Here is a 13,952-nt window from a genome sequence, read left to right as displayed (position 1 = left end):
AAATAGTGCACACTTTGGAAAACTGTGAGGTGATTGCTGAAAAGGTTATGCATAGGTACCTTATGACCCAGCAATTCCATTCCTAGGTACATACCCAATAGAAATGAAAACTTATGTATAAAATATACAAAAGTTTGTACCTAAATATTATAGCAGCATTATCATAATTTTGAATAATACATACTAAATCGAAGGGATATTAAAAGTAATATTGATGAAATAAAATTAGAAATATAAAAATTTTACCAGCGATTGATTGACCTGATTCAAATTACTTCTTACAGTCTTCAATTCCGTATTTTGTATATTCGGAGAGCAAGTTCAAGTTGCTTCACTTCTAACTTTTTCTTTTGTTGCTCTTCGATTTTTCCTGATTCTTCCCTAATTTTTTCATTTAATATATTGGCATTTCTTCTCTTCTCTTCTCGGTTTAAAGTCAATCTGCCATTAAATATACTTATCTTAAAATTCATTTTGTTAGAAAATAGAATTCACTTTGAGATCTACTTATTCCTATATTGGTTTATTATTCCAATAAAATTCCTATATTATTGAATATATTTTTCCTTTCTAGTTCTGAGGTATTTAATTTATTACTGAACTCTCTTCCAAATGATACACTTACTTGAAAAATAGTGACAAAAGAACATCTTCCAGTTAGACAGGTTCTGTTACTAGTAACTTCAACAACTGTTATGGAAAAGAATACTGGAAGGTATCCAGTAAAGTTATAATTTGAAAATTATTATTTTAAAAATATAACAGTCAAAATTACTCCTCAATGAGGACAGATCATTTAGAGTTAACTAATTAAAATGACATTACTTTTTATAAACAAGTTTACATATTCAGTAGACATAAATATTCATCTTTATAAAATAAGGCAAGTATCCTTAAAAATAATTATAATATTAAAATCTGAGACTAGGATGAAGAATCTAATATCTGTTATCCCATATATCTTTTGCTTCTTTTTTTAGTAATACTTTAAATGTATCTTGTCGATTATTATATATTTTATCAACAAATTTTAAATCTCTTTTAGAATAAGACAGAATATGATATTTAATTAAAAAATAAAAATAATAAGTATTTTAAACATAGAACTCTGAATTAATTTTATTTATGTAGGAGAGAGAGAGATGTTGAATACACTAGTCATTAATTATTCTATATTTTTCTTTATACTCCATGCATATTAAGATTACAAGTGTATAATTAAAGGAAAATGATTATTGGGGGTAAAGGAATGGCCGTTTCACACTCTCTTTGTTGAACTATAAATGAATATACATTTTCTTGAGAACAATTTAGAAGTAATGAACAAAGAGCTTCTTAAAAACTTCCTATAATTTAACCAAATATTTTTATATTGAAGAATTTATTCCAAATCAATAATTAGAATGGTAGAAAAAGATTTACATGCAGTTATGCCTTGCAGCACTTATTATAAGACAAAAAAATGAAAAAATTAATTTGTTAAGTAAATAATGGGGTTTCCAAATAATGGCCTTCTATGTAGCCATTAAAATTGTGATTTAAATAAATATGTATTTAATTATCAGGAGATGTATTCACAGTTAAGAACTTGTATTATTTAAATGAATTTGACACTCTACAAGACAAAGATTTCTTTCTCCAGTTAAACCTCAGAAGGTAAGTCAGCTAGTACAAAAAGTATCCTATATACTAGTATGTCATACATCACACTGCAGAGCTCTTGTTCTCTTTTAACTTTTTGATTCCCTATGATTTCATTTCTTTTGCTTCTGATAGTTCGTTTTGTAGTACATGAAGCTTATTGTTCATTTGTTTCATTTTTGCTGTAAGTTGTTCACAGGGATTTTTTTTTCTTTTTTCTTTTTTTTTTTTGACAGAGTCTCACTCTGTTGCCTAGGCTGGAGTGCAGTGGCACGATCTCCACACACTTCAAGCTCTGCCTTCTGGGTTCACGCCATTCTCCTGCCTCAGCCTCCCGAGTAGCTGGGACTACAGGCACTCGCAACCACGCCTGGCTAATTTTTTTTTTTTTTTGTATTTTTAATAGAGACGGGGTTTCACTGTGTTGGCCAGGATGGTCTTGATCTCCTGACCTCATGATCTGCCCGCCTTGGCCTCCCAAAGTGATGGGATTACAGGCATGAGCCACAGTGTCTGGCCCACAGGGATATTTTTTAACTTCCCTTGCTCTTTCACAAGAAAGACTGCATCTGAGATTTTTGATAGGCTAGTTGAATCTGTCTCAAGGGAGGAGATAGAAATAAAATATATTAGTACTTTTGGGATATAAAGAACTGCATATTTTAACAATCACTAATTCATACACTGAACAAATATATATTGATTGCCTACCACGTGGAAGGCATTATACTAAGCTCTGCAGATTAAACAGAAAAAAACAAAATCCTCTGCCCTTGTTTAACTTAAAATGTGCTAAAAGACAAAGCCCCAGAAAAGTGACAGTTATAAATTCAGATAGATACTGTAAGAAAACAGATTGCTAAGAATTAGATCTATACTAGGCTCATGGAAAATTCCCCCAAGGAATGTACAGCTACACTGAGGAATGAATAATGTAAAGGAAGCAGTTGAGCGAACAGGGAAGGAAAGTATTTTAGCCAGTCTGTGGCAGGTACTGAAACTCTAGTGTAGTCTGCCTCTAGCCAAGACAGAGCAACAGGTATGATTTTTCTTCTTAGCTAAAATAATTAAAATCAAAACACACAAAATACATTAAACAATTTTTCAGACACTAGACATTAGGCAAATAAGATAATAATCCCTGAAAAACAGAAAAAAATATGAAAGAAAGCAAACCTTATGAATGTTTCAGCTTTCTGCCTTGACAGAGATTCGGAGACATGACACAGGAAGAAAAAACTGAGGTGGGATCTACCAGACTCTCTTGGTTACACTGATGAAGCTTAGAGTCTGGTAAAACCAAAGCAGACAGATATTACAGAACAAACACTGAGGATTAGAGAGAGATACAGAAGCAACGGAAAGAAACCCCCTTGTCAGTATTTAGCAAAATTTTGAAAATTGCATGTGAGCTAGAAAACTACCTAAGAACAAACCGGGTGGGGGTGGGGGGTGGTTTATAAAATTAGAGGAAATCACACCTGATGCTCACACAGTGCCAAGAAGAGTGTCTATTTTTATAGATTTGCCTGGGAAAACTCAGACTTCACAGCAAAATGAATACTCAGAAAGGCCTTGCCTGAGGTATGGGGAGTTACTTTATACCATAAAAAGAAAAATGAAAAGGATCAAGCTGTTTATAAGTAACTCAACTCTATTCTACTATAAAAATCAAGAAGATAAGTAAAGCAATAGAAGATAATTTTAAAAACCAAATTGCACTTGTAGAGATACAAGTTACAATGCTGGAGATGAAAGCTGCACTGAGTAGATATGAGCATGGATTAATTTACCATCATGAAGGCAAAGATTCACAAATTTGAGACACTAGTGAACTATGAGCAAACTTCCTGCAGGTAATATATAAGTCCCCAAAGAGGTAGGAGGAGAGCCAGAATAAAAAATTTGAGGAAAAATTGGCTAAATATGTTCTAAACTTAACGAAAGCCATAATCCCACAGATCTAGGCTGGGATCTGGCTGATAGAAAAGAAATGAAAATATGATTGTAATTTCTTATACAATCTATGATATGATATAATATTACTTGAAGGTAGATTGCGATGATGTAAATTCATACACTATAAATCCTAAAGCAACTACTAAGACAGCAAAGGGTTATACCTAATATCAAATAAACTTATACCAAAAAAGATATGACTAAATCATAAAGAAATGTAAAACTAGATTAATTACTAAAAAAGTTATGCATATACAGATATGTAACTAAATCATAAAAATTACTAAACTAGTCTGAAGGAAGCAGAAAAAGTAAAAAAGCAAAGCAAAGAAGATCTGGGACTAATAGAAATCAAACAGTGTGATGACAGACAATTCTAATCATATCAATAATTATATTATAAATTAAACTGGCCTACAAACCTCTTCTCAAAGGCAGATTGTCAGAATGGATAAAAAAGCAAGTTCTACCTGTATAATGCATATAAGAAATAAACTTTAAATATAAGGACAAAAATTGGTTAAAAGATGAAACAAGATATACCACACTAACACTTGACAAAAGAAGGCTGAGGAAGAGTGGTTGTATTAATACCAAAGTACATTTCATAGCAAAAATATTACCAGCAATAAACAAGGTCATTTTATAGTGACAAATTGTTCAATTAATCAAGAAAATGTAACAGTCCTAAATGTTTATGTACATAACAACATAAATGTTTCAAAATACATGATACAAAAATTGATAGAACTGCAAAAGAAATAGACGAATTTCCAAGTATAGTCTAAAATTTCTAAACCCCTTACTCAAGTGGTATAATAAGGAGGAAGAAAATTCCGGAAAATGTTGGCATGTGTACTCAGCAGTCTAGACATTTTCCCACTCCCTGTGTATGTATGCTGCTTTAGTTACAAAAAGTTAGGTAGGATCTTGGGAGATTTCTTCTTGGATACCAGAAATATCAACCACATCAACAGTATACCTAACAACTCTAAAATAATTCTTTTGAACAGATTACCACTGAAGAAATTGTAAGTTAAACCCAGTAGGCTTTTCAGTAATTTTACTGCTTGAAATTCTCACATTTAAAGGAAATTTGCAACATCACTTTCTCAGACTCCTCTCCTACATTTCCTTAACCACTGCTCAGTCTCCTTTACCAAGTCCTTTGACTCTTGTGAAATGTTGATATTCCCAGGGTTTTGTCAATGGCTTTCTTTTTATTCTACATCTTCTGCCTCATGAATAAGCTCATTGAGATCTATGGCTTTGCCTAATAATTATAATAAAAGTTTTCTAAGCCTGCATCTTCAACCAGAGTTCTAATTCCAGCTAGAAAGGCATATAATCCAATTACCTACCGAAAGTATCCCACATGAATGTTTCATTCAACTCAATATGTAAAGAAAACTGTTGGTCTGTCCCATGACTGTTTGCACTTCTCTGTTAACCTGACAAATTCCTACTCCTTCCCCATGAGCATTGTAAATGCTTGTGCACAATCTGAAAACTTATGAATGACCTGAGATTGTATCTGTCCCCTAGCTTTTTAAACTCAATTATCACTAAGCCATATTAACTGCACCTCTTTTCTGCCTTTGCTTTATCTTTCCAGTGCCACTGGAAATACAAACTTATTTATTTTATGTTTATATTTCCTAGTTAAACATGTCCCCTTAACTGATGGCTTTCACAGGGAAAAAGAAACCCTACAAATTACCGTTCTTATTTTTTAAGATAAAAAATTAATCAAAATAAAATAATGCCAAAGAAGGACCTACGTGTTTAAATGTGTAAATTGAGCTTCTGAACTTGATTCATTTTACCCTTGATGGATCAAACATTCATAATAGATTGATACTAGGCCACAGATTGGTTACAAAAAAAAAAAAAGACTATCGCATGAACTACTACAAAAGTTTCATCTTTAAATCTTTTTATGTACTTATCCTCCATCTCTCTTCTATATGAAGCACCAGAAACTATAGGCCACAGGCCAAATTCAGCTTACTAAATGGTTTTTTATACAAACTTTTATTGGAGAACAATCAAACCTCTTTGCCCATACATATTATCTGTAACTCCTTTCACCCTACAATGGCAGAGTTGAATAGCTGTAATAGAGACCACATGGCCCAGCATATTTTCTATCTGGCACTTTACAGGAAAAGTTTGCCAATCTCTGCTTTATACCATGACCAGAATGACCTGATACTGAAATCTAATCTTATGACTCCCCTGCTCAAATTTTTCCACTAAATTCCTGCAGAAAACATTGCTGGCTTCCTATGCATAGTCATTATTTATTCTTTACTGCTGCAGAAACACAAGTTCATTTAGATATTTATTATTCCATTACCCCCATCTAATCTTAAAAGAAAAATCATTATTCTAAGCTAATCACAGCAATTACATTTGCTTTCCTAGTGATTGGTATAGAAATAAGAATGTGGTATAATCCAGCCAATAAAATTTTACAGGAAGATTACTGCAAGCTTCCAAGTTTTCTTCCTATTTTTAAAAAAAATGTGAACAAAAGCAGCCCTCCCAGCCTTCAGATATTGTCTTGAGATAGCATGATGATTTGAGCTGTTGCTAATTAGCCAGCCAAGAAAGGAGACATGAACAAAACACTGCCAATAGCACAACTAATAATGGGGAGGGGAGTGAGATCCTATAATATCCCTGTACCACCAACACAACTTTGGTTTCTATGGTTTTAGCAATTGTTAGTTGGTTCATCTAATATTTACAGCTAGAAGTATTCTGGGAATTTTTCCAGGGCCTACAGAATAAAATCTACTCATTTCTACACTATTAAAATGTGTTGCCTAAGCTTGCATTATCTAGACATTCAAGCCATTCCCAACTAATCCCATACCACACTATTTCCACTAGGGAACCCAAAGTGTCAATAAACTCTACAAAGCTCACTCAAGCGTCTTACCATTTGCACTTGCTTTTTTAGCTGTTTTTTTTTTTTTTTTTTTTTTGTAGGACATGTGATCATCTTAGATGTTCCTTCTTCCAAAACTTAAATTTTACTAGATGTTACTCCTGCCACGCATTCAGTCTTTACAGATGTTTCTTCTTCCTCCCATGTGGTCTTCGTAGGTCTTTCTTGTGGCCATGCAAATTTCTCAGATGTTTCTTTCACAGGCCTTGTAATTTTCCTAGGTGTTTCTCCTGCTGACTGTTCAATCTTTCCAGATATGGCTTTCCCTAAACATTGAACTTCGTCAGATGTTCCCTCCACCAAGCGTGCAGTTTCGTGTTGGAAATAACTTTTTGGTGCCACAAAGAAGAGTTAGCACTCCAGCAACAAGTTAACACTCCAGCAAGGCAAATTTACTTCTATAGAAGGTGAGTCTTGTGGATGGAGCAATGGCAAGAGCACACTGTATAAGAGAGGGGAAAGGGTTCTCATTCCTAATGCAGCTAGTCCCTACTGCTGTGTCTTTCCCCTATTGGCTAGGGTTGGACCGCACACTCTAAGCTAATTTTGACTGGCTACTTCAAAGAGGACAGGGGTGCAAGCCAGAGTGGTGGGGTGGGTAGTTTCTGCAGGAAACACAGGGCAGGTGACTAAGAATGACTAAGGACACAGCAGGTGACTAAGAACGACTAAGGACAGAGTAGGTGATAGGGACTAGAAGGGGGTCATTTACTGAAACTAGCGGCAAGGAGGCATAAAGGATGAGGAAGTTAAACTTTAAAATGGAGAACAAAGAACAGAGAATCTGAACATACTGACATATTGGTTCTTTGAAGAGGAACTCAGAACCCACTGTACTTAACAATCTTCCCTCTCTTGAATTTTAAAGGACATTAACAGGCTATTCACTGTATTCTACAATTCCCTCTTTCAATTTTTATAGCCCTTCCTCTTCAAACCTTTTTAACATGTCTTGGCTTTTTTTTTCAATTTGATCCTGTAAAAGAAAAAGTCTATCTAAATAAGGTGGAGAACAGCTAAGGGAGGTTTTAGAAAGTGTTGTTTCTATAAGCCTTTGCACTAGCCCATGGATGCATGGTATGACACAACACCCAACAAGAATGAGTACACCCGTTACTGCTGCAAGAGAAGTAAGAATTGAGGCTATGATTTCTTTCCATTTTCTGAACCACCTTTCTAGCCATCTTGAGAAAGTGTTATCGGCTCCAGAAGTTTTAGCTAATTCATTGGATAAAGTGGTAAGTCCTTGTAGGCCCCTTGTTATGCTCCCATTGGGGGCAATGTTGTTTGCCCCCAAAGGATAAAGGTACAACACTGAGTTTTAATCATAACACAAACACCACCTTTTTCAGCTAATATCATATCTAGGGCCATTCTGTTTTCTGAGGCCATCTGGCTAGTGGGCCTCAATTGTTCTGCTATTCCTTTGACAACATCCCTGGTGTAATTAATAAACCACTGTTGATTACTATAGATGTAATTTATCCAATCTACATTTTTGTTGTCATCCAACAAAATATCGAGTCAAATCCTGTAGCTATTTGATCTTGGGCTTAAATGTATCTGGTACTCCTCATGGGATTCCAATAGCATCTAAATAAATGTTGGAGTCAAAAGACCCGTAAGGGACTTCCCTTGCTTTACGATGTTATTTTTTCCCTTTTTCTGGTTGATGAAATGCCAGAGTGAAAAGTATAGCCAACTGGACTAGAGCATGAGGGGTGCTCCAGTTACTTGGCAGAGTGTCCAGTAAATGTCCACCACAATACTACCATACATCTGCTCAGGGGTGTATAAGGGCTGACTGATTGGTAAGTTCTTGGAAAGTCTTAAGCTTACTGCATCCTTTTAGGTCTCCAAGCAATGCTAAGTTTCCTCCTTGTTGTGAGAGACATGAAGTGAACTTAGTGTCAGAAGACAGAAGCTGGATGGCCCTTGGGGGCTGACCTGCAGAGTGTTGAACTTTGGGATATAGCAGAGAGAGAGATTGACATGACTTGTTACCCCAGGCTGTGGAATCCTGGAAAAGAGCTACCATACAGCCCATGCCTGGTTGACTGAAGGACCATCCTAGTGGAAAGGGGACAATCTGGGCCTCTGGTCTGCCGTGTGCACAAGCATAACAATTGCTTTTGTTTAAAGTGTGAACGGAGTATTTGATCCATTCCAACCAGGTATTCACATCTTGATATCCTTTCTCAGTTGCCAAAGTTTGTTTTAGGTCTTTAACTTCTACAATAGTTACCTTGGTCTTGCCATTAGATGGAGGAGGAACAACAGTTTCATTGTGAGAGTTTTTGGAAGAAGACTTAGGAGAAGCTGTAGGCAGTAGGGGAGCAATGAAGCATATTTCAAAAGATCCAATAGGGTCTGTTTCTGAAAACTCAGCCCCCATATCATAAAACCAGCTTAAAGAAGGGAATTGGCTTAGAGAAGGGAAAGAACTTTGAGGGTTTGAAATAATAACTTGTATTGGGTTGCACTAGTTTATCTGAAAGTTAGGGGGAGCTATATCTTTAGTAAAATGAATGCATGGTTTTAGGAATTACAACTACTGGTTGGGGCAGTCCATCCTTGCTCTCACTTGCACATAGTTGGACCAACTACGTCATAAAAGCTCTGTGTCAAGGGGGCAAGATTCCCAGTTGACACTGGGGGATTCATTGAAACTTTCCCAGACTAAATGATCCAAATTCACTAATGTCCAGTCTGAGGAGAGCCAGGAAGTACAGAGGTACTTTTCTGAAGTGGAGAGCTGTCTTTGACTTGACAACTCTCCACAAGGTATAACAAGGCAAGCATCAAATATAATAGTTTGAGGCAAAATGGGTTCCATTGTCTGAGTCAATGGTTTCTATTAGTGTAAACCTGGGCACTATATTTTCAATTAAGGCCTTAACTACATTATAGGCCATCACATTTGAAAAGGGAATAGCTTTGACCCAGTGAGTAAGGTGATCTACTATCACTGGTAAATATTTTAGATGACCTATTGGAGGCATCTCTGTGTAATCAATCTGAATACTTTAACTCTGGACTCCTTCTCTCAAGGGGTAATCTTTCTATAGTTTGTTTATTAGTTTTCTTACATACTAAGCAACTGTCTGTAACCTGTTTGGCCAGAGTATAAATTCTATACACCTAAAAACTTTCAGAAGTGTGTCACACATGGCTTGGGACCCCCAGTGGGTCCCTTGATGCAGTTGGGACAAGTTTTCCCTCATAAGGTGTTTGAACAACATTTCCCTCTGTTCTGGCAATATCCATTTTTCTTCTGAATTCTCTTTAGCACCTATTTTTATTAGTTTCTCTTTTCAGAGGAAGAGAAAATGGAGATTATGGTAGGAGGAAAGAAAGACTTTTCTGGTATCTGGGGACATGGACAATCACTATTTCTTCTGGCAACTGAAGGTTACTCAATACTTGGGTGATTAGCTCCTTATGAACAGGATCTTGACGTTTCCTATTAAAGAGATCTCGTTCAGTCCAAATTTTTCCAAATGTATGAGCCACTCCAAAGGCGTACTTAGAATTGGTATAGATGGCTCCTTCCTGGTTCTGCAAGTACTTTAAGGCTCAGCTGAGTGCAAACAGCTCACAAGTTTGGGCAGACCAATTCTTAGGCAATTTTCCTGCCTCAATTTATTCAAGAATTTCTCCATCAATTACTGAATACCCATTGCATCTTTTTGCCTCAGTCACCTGGGAGGAACCATCTATAAATAAGTGTCATCCCATACAGAAGGCAGTTTCTCCTAGGTCTTGTCAGACCTTTGTATGGTAATCAGTTAAATCTAAATATGTGTGCTATCTCTTTAGATTTGGATCCCCTATTAGGAAAACTGCTGGGTTAAGGGAATTATCAGTGGTTAACATTAAATCATCTTTTTCTAACAGCATAGTCTCATACTTCAAGATTCTTGAGTCAGTAAGCCACCTACCTGCTTTCTGGTTTACTATAATTCTAACTTGATGGGGCATTCTTACTGTCAATTTTCCTCCAAAGGTTAACTTCCTGCTTTCTTTGACCATTAGTGCGTAGCCACAATCGATTGGATGCATTGAGACCACCCACAAGTAACTGGATCTAAGACTTTTGACAGGAAGGCCACCATGGGCTGCCGATGGGCTCTGTGTTCTTAAATGAGCACTCCTAAAGCTACCCCATTATCCATGTTGACAAAAATGTGGAATGGTTTTTCTAGGGAAGGTAAGGCTAAGACAGGAGCAGTTATAATCCTTTTTTTCAGCTCCTCAACCTGATCAACTTCCTCCAAATTCCACAGGAGATGGTCAGTCTTCCCCTGGGCAAGTTTTGGATATAGAAGTTTACTGTTTAGTGCATATGAGTTAATCCATAAGCAGCAGTATCCAACTAACCCTAAAAATTTCCTGAGTTTTTGTTTAAGTTTGAGGTAAGGGTAGGGATACGATTCCCTCAACTCGTTCAGGCCCTATTCTTCACTTCTCTGCATTTATCAAGTGGTCTAAATATTTAATTTCAGGTTCTACATACTGAAGCTTTCCCTTTGAGACTCATAACCCGTCAAACTGCAGATGGTTTGGAATGTGTGTAGAGAAGCCAGCTACCTTCTCTATATCTTCTCCAGATATAAGAATATCATCAACATATTGGAGTAGGCATATTTGTTTGGGATGATAACTTTTTCTAATACATGTTCTAAAATTTGACTGAAAAGGTTAGGGGAGTCTGTGAACCCTTGGGGTAAGACTATCCATCGATATTGTTGTTTCCATCCTGAATGGGGATCCTCCCACTCAAAAGCAAATATATCTTGCCTATCTCCATCCAGGCAACATGCCCAAAAAGCATCCTTCAAATCTATTACAGTAAACCATTGATTATTATATGGAATCTTGCTGAGAATGGTGTAAGAATCGAGGACAATGGGGTGGGTAGTTTGGACTATTTGGTTAATAGCCCTAAGGTCTTGTACCAGCCGGTATGACCCATCTGATTTCTTGAGTGGCAATATTGTGGTGTTATAAGGGTACATACCGGGCTCAAGAAGCCCATCTTTAATAAGAGCGTCAATTATAGATTTCAACCCTATCCTGCCCTCTAGGGGAATGGGGTATTGTTTCCTCCTTACTTCTTCCCTGGGGATTTTTAGCTTGATCTGGTTGGAGGGACTCAGAGTTTCCCTCAGTTTCCTTCTTTGGATCAGACATTAGGATTAATATATTTTTCATCTGCAGTGGTAGTAGCTTTAATGAGGTGAGGAATCCTCTTGGGCTGAGTTGCAGGCCTATGCCTAAGTTCAACATTAAATCCCTCCCTAGTAAATTAGTCCCTGCTTTAGGGATTAACAAAAACTGAATATGAGCTGATTGAGCCTGGTATCTGACTTCTGTGTTTTCTAAAAATTTCCTTTAAATCCTTCTCCCTTTACCCCACAAACCAAAAGTTCCTCTGAAGAGCAGGCAATATTAGATGGGGGGAAAACAAACAGAGGATTGAGCCACTCCTGAATTGACTAAAAAGGCTATAAACTCATTCTTAGGTCCCACTTCTAGACTTATCAAGGGCTCATGGTGGGACTCAAGATAAAAGAGAAAGAACCCCTGACCCCATTATTCTTCCTCAAAAGCCACGAGTGGAAGGGCTTCTTTTTCCTTTTCTAATTTGGGACATTCTCTCTTGAAGTGGCCTGTTCTTCCACATTTGTAGTGCCTAACTTGCCCTTCCCCACTCTCAGTTCTGGGATTCTTTGATTTTGCTCCCCCATACTATTTAGAGGGCCTGGTAGACAAGAGCCTTGATCCTCCCAATGGAGGCTTGGGTCCTTTAAAGGAGGGTTTGGAACCTTTATAGTTTCTGGCCCACTGAAAGCTCTGTTTAAGGGTACGTGGGTTTGGAGCCATCTGTTGGAAGGTCAATAACATAAGTTTTGTCTTTTGTTTTTGCTTTTCTTCATCTCTCTTCACAGATACTTTTTGAGTCTCTCTGAGAAGTTCACTTGAGGTCAGTTTTCTCAATCTTCTAATTTTTGTAACTTTTTTGAAATATCTGGACAACGTTGGCCAGGCACAGTGGCTTATGCCTGTAATCCCAGCACTTTGGGAGGCTAAGGTGGGTGGATCACGAGGTCAGGAGATTGAGACCATCCTAGTTAACATGGAGAAACCCCATCTCTACTAAAAATACAAAAAATTGCTGGGCATGGTGGTGGGCACCTGTAGTCCCAGCTACTCTGGAGGCTAAGGCAGGAGAATGGAGCAAACCCAGGAGGTGGAGCTTGCAGTGAATCAAGATCACACCATTGCACTCCAGCCTGTGTGACAGAGAGAGACTCCATCTCAAAAAATAAAAAGAAATATCTGGACAACTTTTAGTGACAAAATGGAGCTTTAACATTCCCTGTCCCAGGGGATTTTCCAAATTTAGGCCTGCATATTTTCTTATTTGCTCCTTTAGTCTGTCTAAGGATTTCATAGTCCACTCATCTCTCTCCTGTTGTATATCAAATGCTTTAGAGAGATTTTGAGTTTGGGGTACTGATTCCCTAGTTTCTTTCATTATCATTTCCCTTATGTCTTGCATGTTTTCTTGGTGAGCTGCATTATTATTACCCTACCGGGGATCTTGGGCAGGGAATTTTTGGTCTGTGGTAGGAACGTTTTGACAAGGAGGGTGTTCATATTCCCAAATTACCATAGCAGCCCTATGGATCAGATCATGCTTCTTTCCTCCTCTGAAAAGAGGATGGCTAGAATGGACATAAACTCTACCCAAGTGTATAACTGAGGTCCCAAGAATTGATCAACCTGATCTGCCACCTCATAAGGGTCATCTAACAATGGCTTAATTTCCTTTTTCAAACTTCAGACTTCTGAACTGGTCAAGGGAGCATTCTCAAATACAATGGCTCCTCCTCCTTGTGGCATGTCTTTTAAGGGGAAGAGAGTTGGGGCTGACTCCTTAGGTGTGGATGGAAAAGGGAAGTTCTGAATGTCCTTTTTACGTTGCTGTACCTCATGCTGGAGTCCCTTTATGGAGAGGTATTTAGGCTCACAGTGGACAGGCTCATGGGATGATAACTCCCAAGAATTAGAGTTGCAAGGAGGAGGAACAGCGTGAGCAGGAGAACGATCTGGGGTGGGACCTGGGGTGGCAGCAGCTGCCCGAGGGGAAGGGTCAGAGACACTGAGCAGGGCAAAGTGGTATAGGGGATCCCATGTGCTGGCTTTGGGTGTGGGAGTCAGCTCATCTGACTTTTCAATTTGAGATGCTGGATCGAGTTGTTCCCTAGTTGTCTTTAAGGGAATAAAGACAGGTCCCTGTCTCCAACAAAAAGCATAGTCTAGTTCTTCTTGAGAAACCAGATTTTTATCATTAACATATTGAATTAGAAGTTGACACATTACATCCTCA

Source organism: Pongo pygmaeus, chromosome 22 (assembly GCF_028885625.2).
Source record: "Pongo pygmaeus isolate AG05252 chromosome 22, NHGRI_mPonPyg2-v2.0_pri, whole genome shotgun sequence".
Taxonomy (NCBI): Eukaryota; Metazoa; Chordata; class Mammalia; order Primates; family Hominidae; genus Pongo; species Pongo pygmaeus.
The sequence above is the reverse complement of the archived record's forward strand: the minus strand, read 5'-3'. Positions refer to the sequence as shown.